This window comes from Aphelocoma coerulescens, chromosome 3 (assembly GCF_041296385.1).
Source record: "Aphelocoma coerulescens isolate FSJ_1873_10779 chromosome 3, UR_Acoe_1.0, whole genome shotgun sequence".
Classification (NCBI taxonomy): Eukaryota; Metazoa; Chordata; class Aves; order Passeriformes; family Corvidae; genus Aphelocoma; species Aphelocoma coerulescens.
The window spans coordinates 83,359,182-83,368,403 of record NC_091016.1 but is presented as its reverse complement, the minus strand read 5'-3'; positions in this window follow the sequence as shown (position 1 = coordinate 83,368,403).

Here is a 9,222-nt window from a genome sequence, read left to right as displayed (position 1 = left end):
CCTCAGGTGTAAAGTCGGTTTGGGGGAGAAGAAAAGGAAAAAAAAAAAAAAATCTTCCTTCTGGTTTTCATTTGAGGTAATTCTCTTCCTAAACGGCACTGGCGTCTCTAGGAGGGTATTTAGACATATGGGCAACAACTGGACTAACACTGTCAGGTAGCTCACGACCTATTTGTCAACAAGAGCCAGAGAGAATGTCTTCTATAACACCCTTGGGTTGGGAAAAATAAATAAATGAGTAGGATACACTTCTGCTAATTTATACCAGGGAACATGAGCATCCACCTTACCAACCCCAGAGAGCCCCAGTGAAGCCCGTAGCTCACCGAGGATTCTCTTTCCCGGTGTACCGGGACTCAGTTTCTTCCCCGCAGCCCGGGTGGGTGTCAGCGTCTACACCGATTCCCCCCGTGGCCGGGGCCTGAGGGCTCGGGCTCGACGAGCCCCATGTAGATTTTTAATGTATATATGCTACGGCAGATAAAGTACAAGATGCGAAAGGACCAGCGGCCGAAGGGCAGCTATTCACCTCTGCTAGTTACAGCAAACGTGGACAAAGTCACCTCTCCACAGAACCACCAGCGCGGGGTCAGTACGCTGGGGACATTTACCAGCAGATTTCAAGAGGCAGTTCCCGAATGATGGGAGAATTTAGCCGCTTCAGAGACATTAACCTTGTTTTCCTTCGTCAAAAACAAGTGACTTCTGCGAGCGGAGACCACACTTGGCACTGCCGCGTTCCAGGTGTATAGGCAAAGGCAGTCCGCAGTAGCTAAATTCGTGGTTTTCATACCAGCCGAGAGCCCGCTGTCACCGGCCCCGGTGAAGCCCGTCTGTCCTGAAAGAAGAGTGCATGATCCTGTTGAACAAATGAAGCAAAGGCACCCCTGCGGGATGCCCGCACCGCTGCTGCTCCCCGGCGTACAAGCCGTGGGAGCGGAGCTGAGGGCAGCGAGCGCACCGGCGGCGCGGCGCGGACACCTGCGGGCCGAGGGGCCGGACCCGGGGGCGCACGGCGGCTACGGCCTCTCCAGGAGGGAGAGAGGCACTTCGGCCGCCTGAAGCAGATGGATAGCTGTGCTCAGTTCAGACGCAGTTATTCTCGAGCGAGAATCTCCTGGCAAACAGATAATACTGGAAAACTGAATAGACAGGTACTGCAGTGAAATTTGTTTTTAAAAGGCGCATAATAAAATGGCGTGTCTGAAGAAAGGCTGAGTGAAAACAAAGCGTTTCACAGACAGGTTTCCAAGTATAGTAGGAAACTTGTGTAGGCAGCCACAATATGCAGCTTGTATTGCAGCATGTGTGGGTGAGCGTGTGTATGTGTGTGCAGAGGGGGAGGGGAAAAAACTGTGCAAATCAAAGCAGGAAAAAAAAAAAAAGAAAAGCCCTACTGGACCATATCCCTATAGGACAGATCAGATCCAGTTTCTTCTCCAGCACATTCAGACATACTCAGATGTGTTTATTAGTTTATGAATTTGGATGTGTTTATTAATCCTTCCTAAAAAATAAGGTGGTCATTTCTTATGCAGACAGAAAAATGTCTTCGAACGTAAGCCATCACTTACACACCGCTTTCGTTAGTGAATTAAGGATGAGGGTCGCTCTCCCGATTTCTTAAAAAAAACCAAACAAACAAAAGCGGCCTGGTATTAGTTACGGGCAGATTTCCACACGCCGAGCCTCCCCCATCTTTGGACCGGCGGGAGGCGGGATCCGACCTCGCATGGACCCTTACGGCCGAAGGGAGCGCTCCGCCACCGATGCATCTCCTGTCCCCGAGATGCGGGTCACTCGCCCAGCCCCGGGGGTGCCTGAGGGAGTGCGGGCGCTTGGAGACGGAGACTGTTTTTTAAGAACCCAGTAACTTCAGACACACGCACTTGGGTACCCTGGTGAATTGGAGTGTGATGTGAATTTTCATCCATGCCCTCATCAAGGCTTTATTGACATAAATATACACGGCAAATGCTCTTTGAGACCATTCAGAAGTAATTAATATGTTTTAACTGATCTAGATCTTAACCTTCAAGATTCAAGCCATGCTCTAGGTACTTTATTCCTGCTCTTTTGCTAATGTTATTAGAATGTTCAGGGCAGCAGGACAAGGAGAAAGCCGATTCTCTAACACAGGAAATAGTTAACAGACCCTTGGATACCAGTTTTCAGATATAAGAGTTTCTGAATGCATTTCTTAAGCATAATTACGGAAACATTGCAAAATTTGAGTAAGCGACCACTAGCATGATTGTTAGTTATTTTAGGCAACTCCTTCAAACAATTTTTGGCGATATATCCGTGTTAAGAGATACTTTGCAGGGAGGAGAGACACTTCTCTTGACTACACACTCCTTTCAAATTTATTGTTTTTGGCATAAATGTAACGAGATTATTTATATTCATTTTTCCAGGGGAGGCAGAGGTCAGTACCTTTAGCCCTTATCTTATTGAATACACTCTTGCTAATGATCGGAAGTCAAGCTATCTTACTGTGACGCGGAGCAGCGAATGAAAACATAAACTAAATATAAAGAAACGCTAAAAAATCTACTTCATGGCTAGTAACAGTTATCCCAAGGGACATCTTTGCTTATCTTCTGCCTTTCCAAAGCAGTCTGGTACACTGAACGCCCGAACCAAGCTGAAATGCCCTTGGCAGTGATGAGAGGTTCGGGAACGACTCGAGACTGGAACTTTGATGAAATTACAAACTTCGGAAAGTGCTTCCTGCCCTCCCTGTGCCTTCTCAGGCACCCTGTCTAGCTCTGAAAGTCCTTTCTGCTGCACCGGTGTGAGTTGTTTCCCTCCTGCTCCCGGACGGTACCGGCGGTCCGGGCGCTCCCGGCCCCCCTCACCTGCTCCAGACTCCCCCGGCCCCACCGCCGGAGGCGGGGCCGAGACCCGCACCCAGCGCCCTCGCTGCGCCCCTCGGGGCCTGCCGCACCCTCCCGGCGGCCCCTGGAGCCCACCCCCACGCAGGGCTCGCCCCCCGTGAGATCCCTCTCCCCTTCAGGTCGCCACGGCGCTATTCCTCTCCCTCCTCCTGACGGAGGCGGGGGCCCGAGGGCCGACGGCGGCAGCGGCTGGGGACGGAGCCAGCCGGGCGCCCCGGGTCCGCCGCCGCTCCCTCGCGGCCCTCCTTCCTGGGGGGCAGGGCCGGGATGTCGGTGCGCTCCCGCCCCGCCCAGCCCCTCCAGCATTTCGGGGGAGGCTTCCCGGCGGCCGAGGGCTTTGTTCGGCTGTGGGCTGTGTGGGAGCTCAGCAGCGGCCTCCCCGCGGTTCGCTCCCCTTCCCTCCCTCCCTCCCTCCCTCCCCTCCTCCTCCCCCCCTCCTCCCCCTGCCCTCCCGCGGCCGCGGGACCCGCAGCGCCCCACGCGCCGCGCCATCCCCGGCACGAGCGCGCCAGCGCTCCCCGCAGCTCTTCCTGTCCTCAGCGCTGTCCCGCCGCCCCAGTCAGCGTCCCCTCGCAGGTGAGGGAGCCCGGCGAGGCGAAGAGAGGGGCCCGCACGATGCTGACCACCGGTGCTTGTCCCCTCTCCCTCAAGTTTGTGGTTTCACCTGCCTGGGGTCGAATCTGTCCTCCTCACCTCTAAAGGAGAGGGGGTCCGGGCTTTGCAGGGGGCGATGGGGAAGAAGCGTCCTTTTCACGCTATTTTATCTGTTTCGGTGTGCTAGGTTGTATTTCACTGTCCCAGTCCCAATAAGGGAGCGTCCTTGTGGGGGCTTTGCCCAGGTACAGGCCGACTGCGGGCAAGCCAGGGGAGCTGCCTCATGGCAGGGGGAGCCCTCCTCGGGAGGGTGGGCTGCCCCAGGTCTCTGGTGCGGCGTGAGACCTGCACTTGTTCATGTATGCTGGTGGAGCTGGAGCTGTGTCAGGCTTCCTCCAAACCCTGGCTATCACTGAAACCTCCTTGCCCAAAGCCTGGCTTTGATTAGCAAAGAAGTTATTTCATTAGTCGGGGGGAAATCTGTCAGCAGAAGCCTGTTTAAATTTCAGCACCCCAAAGAATAATGCTTAAAATAGTGGGATCCGTTCCACAGTCTGTTCTTACTATCAACCTGATAATTAACAGGTCACAAATAGACTTGTATCACTGCTTTGTTTCAGTGGAGGAGAGCAGCTTAACCCGCCTTGAGGACACACTTCTCTTTGAAATAACACATGCCCGTTTCAGATGAAATCAATAGCAAGAGGAACCACCCCCTCTGTTGCTCTGAAACTCTTGTCTTCAGCCTCGTATTGCCTCAAAGAATAGGCTTGATCAGACCAAAAAAGGAAGGATGTAGAGTGTGAGGCTGCCTGACAGCTCTGGAGCTGGTGCCCGTTCCACTTGGTGTGTATCCTAATCACTGTGAAACTTATAGCTTTGTTGAAAAGCAAGGTGGGGAGTGTTCCCTGCATGGGTTTTAATAGGATCTTTTCTTGTTTTAGTCTCATACTCATTTGTGGTTGGAAGTTTAATTGTTTTTATGTGCATTGCACACTAAGCTGGGAACAACCTCGACCGTCACTGAGTATTTTCTGAATTATTTGGGCACTCTGCAAACCTGTCACTACTCTCTTCTGCATTCTCCATGTGGTGAATAGATGCCTTCAGAAATAATGTGGAGGAGATGATGTCTCTGACTAAAGCACTGTGGAATCAGTTGCTCACATTGGGTGAGGGCATAGGGAAACCACCAGACTTGTAAGCATGAGTCCAGCTTTGACCTGTTTCAGACTATGCTAAATTTGTTGCTGAGGTGTAAGGATGTTTCCCAAGTCTTGCATATGCCCATGATTAGTATTTTTTTATTTAAGTTTTGCCTCACTGTTGAAATGTTTTGTCTAAACCCCAATTTCTGACTATTATTCACCGATAGTGGGACTTCATTTACATGTGGTGCCTGGATGTACCCAGCTGAAGCTAGAGCCTATTAAAAGGGTGGTTTCCCCACATCACCGCTCCTGAGGAGTGTCCACTACTTGCATCTGGAGGTAGTTCCAGGGCTTGCTTTCTCTCTGTAATTACTGTAGGACTTAGCTGGTAGATGAAAAAGGAATTAGCATTTCTTTGGTCTGGCAATAGCTTAGTGATGTTAATGACACATTTTTGAAATGTGCCAAAGCCTTAGGATGTACTGGAGTAAGGTTTTAATTTTGGCTTCAGCACAAAATGCTCCTGGTGCATAGCACAACCCAACCACTTGCCAGAGCATAGTGGAGAGTGAGGAGAAGACTCTGGGTGTCAGGTCCCTGAGTGCCCCAATGAACCTTAATAGCCCTAACCAGCCTCACCTGGCAGTTCCCTGCTCCACCCTCAGTGCTTGCCTGAGCCAGGCAAGCAGGGATTCCTGTGCCCAGTGCCACTCCAGCTATGCCTGTACCTCCCTAGGGACTATGCTGTTCTAAACCCTGACCCACAGACTGAACTCCCACCTTGACCTTGGACCTGCCTTGCTACCGTGGACTCATCTGATGACTTTGGCTCTGGCCTGAGCCTGGCTGCTATCCTTGTGCCAGCCCTATTCTTCTTGTTCAGGTAGTGTGGGTGGGCCTTGGCTAGTGAGGAATGTCATGGCTGTCACACTTGGCTAGTGGTTCCCTATCCCGGCCCAGCCCTCATTGTTTACTTACATTGGGCTGCTTCTATTCATTAGAGGGCTTCAATGGTCTTTCTGCTTTCCCTCTAGGCAAAGCATTCTCTGTCTCTAGCCTGCTTGTCTATGTTCTTTTGCTTTTCTAAGGGTAGTGCCTGTCTTAGAAACTGTCACACTCTAGGGACCTTCCTAAGAGATGCCACAGACCTCTCCATAAGCCCATCTGCAGTTGTGGGACCTTAGAAAACACAGGGTTGAAGAGGGAAGGCATGGTACAGAGCTTCCTTTGATGATTCCCTAGCAGGAGCACATCTTTTGAGTTGGAGAGATGTGAATAAGGGCCCAAAGTTCCATGAGATATTGGACTTGCCAAAGCTTGGGTACAGTTCAGCTGCTAAAGGGTGGGAGCGGAACAGATTAGAAGGTAAAGGCTCCATGCGCCCAAAGCTTGCCTGCCACTGTTCCGTATAGAAAGGTTATGCAGGAAGCTCTGACTGCCTTGGAGGGCTGGGGGACTCCACAGGGGTGCAAGAATGATTCTCCCTGCATCAGTTTACAAGGCTGGGACCATACAATATAAGCTCTGGAGGCAAGGGCTGTGTGTATCTCCATACAGTGCCGATAACAATAGGACCTTATTTCTGTTTAGGGCTTCCAGATGCAATGCTAGTCAACGTCTATAGTAAACAATAATATTAATAATAAGTATTAACATGCCAAGCTACAAATCACTGGCATAGTTTTCCAATATTGCTGGTTGCTTTCCAGTATTGTCCTCCAGCCTCACTGCAGCACATTGTATACAAAAGAATTGAAACCCAATAATTGGCGTGTCAAGGGTTTGAAGGCGTGATCACATTTTTTCTTTTGAAATCCTTCTATTGAAACTGACATCACAACAAGTGAGTTCATTGGCCTAATAAACCCTGTGTCCAGCATGCACACACTGTTCTGTATCCCAGGACATCAGTAATTAGGCTGGTAACAAGGTTGCTGTTGCACAGAATAACCAGTATGAAAATGTTAAAAGTTTAGCATAATGGGAGAATAATGTAGCAAAAATGTAAACAATAGACATCAGATATGACATTTATTTTCACTTATGGGAAGACAACTGAAAGGAAGGCTTTGGCTATAATTTTTCTCTGTTTTACTGAATCTATAAAAAGTCTACTATGACTTTGTTCTTCTGACCACAGTAATGTAGCTTTATGTTTGAAACAGAAATACAGCTTTAAATTTAGATTTTAATTTCATGTCTTATTGCAGACACACTAGAAACTTTACACTAAAATAACATTTCTTCTATAAGCCAACTCCTTTTGTGCTACTGAAAGAAATAATAATGAGAAAGTATTCCAGCAGGAGGAGCTGGTTTAGAAGCAAATGGATTCCATGGCAACTCCTGACTCTACATGACACCTAATAACTAGCATTTATGTTGGAAATTGTCTGTGTTATCTTGTACCCCAGATCTGATCTTTTTATAGGGTTTTCCCCTTATTTTAAAGCAAAAAACTGTAGGGTGGTGGTTTTTTTAATATGGATCTAAAAATAAACATGAAATAATATGAGTTTGTCTGCCTCAAATGTGTGCTCAGGCAAGTTGTTTTGAAATGGATTTAATTTCTTTTTAAAATTATTTCAGAAATAAAATATTTGCTGGGAAATGTATTGATCTGTCAAGGGAAGAGCTATATAGGAACACAACACTGGAACTGTATATGTTTTAACATCATGAGATATCCATATTCAAGAGTTTGAAACATAATACAAGAAGATCCAACTGAATCAGACCAGTATCTTGGTTCTCACAGTGCTGAATGCACCAGGGGAATCTCGTCATGGGGCAGCTGGAGAATAACCCAGTCTTATGGGCATCCTGTCAACCAGTCTGACTGATTTACGATCTGAAGAATGTGGATTTATATCCTTCTCTGCCATGATCCAATCTAGTGCATCTGTGGGGCCTGACAACTGCTGTTGTTCGAGTGTGGAATATTTGAACCTGCTATTTTATACCAAAATTGAAAGAAATCTGTTCTTAAACTGTTGCATGATAAGCAACCTTTGCCTTTGACTGTTTCAGTACTACTTCATGACTGAGAGAACATTAGGTGAAATTAAACCTGGAGATTAAGATTTCAGTAGATATTTTGTGGCCTGGCTGTTTTCTCAGCCAGCTGTTACTTGAGGGTCTCAGATGGTAGAAGAGCACAGTCTAGGTTTGGAAAAAAGTATGTGTTTCCTGTGGTCAAACAAAAGCTGGTTCTGGTTTGTGTTGTTCATCCCTCTTTGATATGAGTGAAAGAACAAAGAAGGTGTGGCTGAAAAAAGCCTTCCTGGTGCAATCACAGAGGGTATTCTAAAGTGCAGAAGTGAATGGTGGCCAAAATGAGAAAGATGAAAGTCTCTGGGGAAGTCTAATCCTATTGCTATGTGTTACTGGTAGCATCTATATTTACATACTGATACCTTTTGAAGATGTCGAAGACCATTTAATTTTTGCCCAAGGAAAGGAGTGCTTTTTTTCCTCTTCCTGTCCATACAGACAAGATAGGTCTAAAACACAGAGTAATCATTCAAAACATGGAGTAATGGTCAGCAAATACACTAAATGGATGGGTAGAAAATGTGTCTTGGTTTAGCTAATCTTTTACTGTAATTTACAATTAGATGCTGGCATAGAGTTCCTTGAACAGAGAGCCTCATCTGGCACAAAGGCATTTGCAACTAGCACTTGGGATCAAAACCAAACTGCTCTCAGAAGGGTTATAACTGATCATAAAGCAAATGTGATTAAAAAAGAAAAGGTAGGGCTACAGTCATACTTTGGGTACCAATTTAAGATAAAGGCATAGAAATGGAAAATACAGAAAGCACAAAGAAAGGTGCTCTGAGTAGTAGAAGTATTAAGAAAATAATTTTTAAAATTGTTTAGGTGTATGTGTTTATTTTTACCTACAAGAGAGAAGTAAGTACACCACAGACAAGAGAAAGAAGGATATAAATAAAATGAAAGCCATACTGGACAGTCTGGGAAATTGAAATGGAAGTGAAGGCTAAAACAGAAGAGGCGATAATTATGGGAAAGGAAGACCAATTAAGAAAAATAGAAATTTCAAACAGGGAATTACTTGATTTATCCTTCTTTCTGTACCTTATTACATTGCTATTTCTCATAGCCTTAAGTTTTTGTAGTTTGGAGAAGGCAGAACAATTTTGTGTTGGTGATCTCAGCTGGACAAGGATTCTTACATGAAAATAGAAGTGGCAGATAAAAGAATCAAATCACGATTGTGGACAAAGTATGGCTGTTGTTCTTATTTATTATTGACTGTTCAATTGTGGGGAAATAAAAGGGTGTAAGTAAAGAAACGAAGCAGTAGAAGTTAATTTTAAAGGAGTTTGTCCTCTCCAGTTATGCATAAATCCGAAGCATAGGCAGGGATCTGTTTCCAGGCATTAATCTTTCTTTCTCTTTCAAAATATCAAAGCAATATTTTTCTTCTGAATGTTAGTTCTGATGGGTTCTTGCCCTCCTTCAGCAGCAGTGGCACCAGTAACTACTAACTTCAATGGCTTGTTATTTTCATATTAGTAAGTAACATGTTGATGTAACTAAAATATTTATGT